This window comes from Octodon degus, unplaced genomic scaffold, assembly GCF_000260255.1.
Source record: "Octodon degus isolate 3935 unplaced genomic scaffold, OctDeg1.0 scaffold00001, whole genome shotgun sequence".
Classification (NCBI taxonomy): domain Eukaryota; kingdom Metazoa; phylum Chordata; class Mammalia; order Rodentia; family Octodontidae; genus Octodon; species Octodon degus.
In genome coordinates, this window is record NW_004524577.1 from 968696 (window position 1) to 973229 (window position 4534).

A 4534-nucleotide genomic window follows, 5' to 3' on the forward strand; every position below is an offset into this window, starting at 1 on the left:
GGGCCGCCCCCAGAAGGACCACTCAGGGAGCTCACTGCGGCCCTGGTGCAGAGGACACAGAGGTCTGTGACCCACAGGTTCTCCATTCCAGCCGCCAGGACGCGCTGCAAGCCGGGAAGGGCAGGCTCTGTGCAGCATGCGTGCAGCGGCCTGTGGTCCACCCTTACTCTCCGGCCCTGCACCTCAGCATACCCTACATTCCAGCAGTACATAGCTGCTCCGGGCCCTGCACCAAGCTCGCTGCCGGAATGTCCTTGCCACCCTCCGCTGGGGACTCTCAGCTCCGTGACATCAGCCCCACGGGGAAGAGTCCTGCGGGCCTCACACAGAGCTGAGACCTCCCTGCAGAGGCGGGCTTCCAGCCTTGCCCCGGTAGCAGCCTCCGTGATGCCGCTTGCTGCCCTTGGCCTGTGCTTGACTGTCTCACTCTTCTTAGCTGTGGCGCCCCCAGGATGAGGCTGCGGATCCCCACACCCGCCGTATGACATACACGTGGTAAACAGCTTCCTAAAGAACGTAGGGTCCCACTCAGGAAGCCCGTCAGATGGGGCCTCCCTCTGCTCCTCACCACCCGTGGGCCAATGCCGATTGCCCGTCAGCCTGACGTGGGGGAAGAAGAAGCCAGCAATGTCCATCCTCCATGCCCCTCCCCCTCTTGCTCAGCCAAACGGAACTGCAGGCTGCCTCGGAGCCCAGGCCGGAGCGAATGTTCCGCTCAGCTCTGTGAAACTCTTCTGAGCTCGGCTCCACTATGTCCGCAGGAAATGAATGTGGCATACATTGTGTCATTTGCCATTATTTTGTTTTCATGAATAGGATCGAAGTGACTTTGTTGTCCTGTTTTGTTTTTACTGGCGGCTGTTATGGTTTTCTGGCAGTACTAAGGATTGGACCCAGGGCCTCACACATGCTAGGCAAGTGCTCTACCCCTGAATCGCATCCCCAATCCAATGGTGACTGTTTGAACGTTCGTATTTAGGGGAGACAGCTCAGCAGCTTAAGTGCCTACCTGAACATTCATATCTATACATACGTTGAAACATGCGCGTATACATTTTTAGTGAGACAAAACTTCATGGAAAAAGTAATCCAGAATATGTAACATCAAATCGAATAGGAAAGTATAAATCTCTCAACTTTAAAGAAAGGGACAGGGACAGGGAGATAGCTCCGTGGCCTACGTGCCCTGGGGAGGCTGAGATAGGAAGATAAGTAGGCTGAGTCTGAGCTACATAAAGGCAGACCCTGTACCACATAAATAACGGATTAAAATTTCTTTTAAATGGACAAAACCTCAAGCACAAATAGATAATAGATTCATTAAAAAGTACTCGACAGCCTTACTATCACAGAAATGCAAACTAAAGCCACCATAAGATGCCACTACACACCCACAGAATGGCTAGCTACTGATGGTACCACACTATGGAGCAACTGAACTGCTCATAGGTTGGTGGACCAGGGTGGGTATGAGAGTGTAAGTAGGCTCAACCACTTTGGGGAACTGTTTGCCACTTTCCACTACAGTAAGACACATGCCTACCCTATGTGCCTGCAATTTTACTCTAAGATACACGAGTGCATATGTTTGGCAAAACTGAGGTTGGGGTGTAGCTCAGTAGTTTAACATATACAGGGCCAAGGTTCAATCCCAGCACCAAAAAAAAAAAAAAAAAAAAAAAAAAAAAAAAAAAAAAAATCAAGCAAACAAAACAAAGTAAAAAAATCCATATACAGAATGTTCATAGTAGTTTTATTTATACAACCCCCAAATTGGAAACTACTTAAGTACCCATCAGTGGTAGGATGGGCAAATAAATTTCAATACATTTGTTCAGTGCCATACTATACATCAATTTTTTAAAAGTCTGAACTGTATTCAATAAGATGTATCAATCTCATGAACAATTACAGGCCAAAGAAACCAGACAAGCCAGGTGTGGTGGCACACACCTGTAATCCCAGCACTCAGGAGGCTGAGGCAGGACGATCATGAGTTCGAGACCAGCCTGGGATACCCAGTGAGCTCAAGGCCAACCTGAACTGCACAACAAGAAAAGAAACCAGACACTAAAAGTGTGTGTTGCATAATTCCATCTATATGAAGTTCAAGAACAGACGAAACCACATGTTGGGGACAGAAGTTAGAGTAGTGGTTACCCTGGGAAGGGGCACAGAAGGGCCACCTGAGGGCTGGGAATGTCACACATCTTTGTCTGGGTGGTAACTCACTGGGATATTGTTGTGTCCATAGGGCTGAGAGAACAAAATTTGATCCCTGCTGTGAGGTATCAGGAGGGCGGACAATTAGTCCAGCTTCCCCTTTGGAGGAGATTAGGATTAGCCAAGGGCCTGGGTAGAACCTGCACTACTGAATCCTAGTTCTTTGTTAGGAGAATGAGATAACAGAAGAGATACTCACTGGTGAGCTCTGTCTCTTCTCCCATGATGCTCTGGGTCACCTTGGAACTCTGGCTATCATCAGATATGGCCTTTGACCTTGCACATCCAAAATGCGGAGCCAAAATAAACTTCTTCATAGTTATCCAGTTTCAGGTATTTCATTACCGTAACAAAATGGACTAACAATGTATGTGAGTAAAAATTGGTGTCAGGTTATTTAAAAGCACTCAGTTTACAAAGGCTTGACAAGCTCTGCTTTGGCCAGCTCCGTGCCACACCCAGCGAGACTGCATCGGCCACAGCCTCTGCAGCAGCGAGTCTCAGTCGGGACATCTCAGACAGCTGCTGTGCTGCGGTGCTTGTGTTGGTGTCGTCCATAAAAAGGTCCCACTGACCAAGTGGCAGAAAGACTAAAAGTGTGCAGTCCCCGGTCCTGGAAGCTGAAGTACGAGATCTAGGTGCCAGCACATCTGTGTTCTCCTGAAGGCATCAGGAAGAGTCTGTTCCAGGCCTCTTGCTTCTGACAGTTTCAGTGTTTACGGCAGCATAGATTCCAGTCTTTGCAAGGTTCCCCGTGTGTCTGTCTGTGCCTCGATTTCCCCTTTACTGCGATCGCAGCCATGCTGGGGGAGGCACCCACCCCACTCCACTGTGGTTCAATCTTAACTGCATCAGCAGTGGCTCCGTCTCTAATAAGATTACAAGATAACATTCTGCAATATGTGGTCGGGACTTTCGTGTGTGGACTTCGTGGCGGCCACGATCAGCCCACCCCAGTTGCGTTGTAAGTGCTGCGTCTCCTTGCAGACAGCACCAGCCTCAGGTGTTGCAGGCAGCCTGAGTTAGAAATAGTGTAGGTAGTTAGACAGGGACGGGCCCTCAAAGGGGATGACAAAGACCAGACACCTTACTGGGGAGATGCTCCTGGTGTGAGCCAGACCTAAAGATCAAACAAATGCTGACCTCCCTAAAGTTGGCATCCAGGATTGCTCATTAGTCAGAAAGAATCATTGACTGAAGGCCACCAGATAAGGTCGCCCGCTGGCTACGTGACTCGCTACCCCATTTAGTCCTAGGCCTAATAAATTTTACCTAAGCAATGGTGCTTGTAATCCCATTGGTTGACCATAGTTTTGTCCCACCCTGTATCTGCCTAAGCGGGACCCCTTTGTCTCTACCTTAGCCCTGCATAGTTTTGTCCTATAAAATAACCTGAAAGAGACAGCTTCCTGGGCAACCCGCTCGGGACCCCCTTCTTCCCCTCTCCGACAGAAGCTTTCCTTTCTAATAAAGTTTTACCTTCAGCCTCCGTTTGTTCCTAAAATTCATTCTTCGGTTTTAGAGAACACGAACTCATTCAGGCCAGGTTGGGAATTTCACGTCCCTAGATCACAGGCACCAGGGCAATGAAACTTCTCTGGTCGTGGTTGTGGGAGAAGAAAGGCTTCGTGACTGGAAGGGGGGACCCGAGGGTCAGGCTTGGGCCGTGGAGAGACAGCAAATCCCCATCGCTCAAAACGACAATCGCACCTACAGGCACTCCATTCTGCATTTTGCCTGTAAGTCACACACTCGCAACGTCACGCTGCGACGTAGCCACCATTCCAGTTTACGGAGGAGAGACGGCCTGTGCGCAGTCACAGTGAGAAAGCCACAAAACCTGGACTTACATTTCCAGCCCGACGTGACCCTGTGCCCTCTACCAGTTTCCCGGTCCCTAAAGTTGGTCTAAAACAGAGTCTGAGGATTGAAGGAGACACCTTCCCATCTGGCGCACAGCATAAGCCAGAAAGGGCCTCTCTCTGTCCCGCACACCTGGTGTGCGGAGCTCGCTCACGTGGCTGTTCCTTCAGCCCCGCTTGCAGCCACAGTGACAGGCTCTTGTCTCACACTCTGTTCTCTGTGCCTGCCCTCTGCCACTCAAATATTCATCTTGAGGGAGGGGGCACCAGGGGCTCCCCAGCTCAGGGAGGGGTACCAGGGACTCCCCAGCTCAGGGAGAGTGTACCAGGGGCTCCCCAGCTCAGGGAGGGGTCACCAGGGGCTCCAGCTCAGGGAGGGGCACCAGGGGCTCCCCAGCTCAAGGAGGGGGAACCCCAGCTCAGGGAGGGGGAACCAGGGGCTCCAGCTC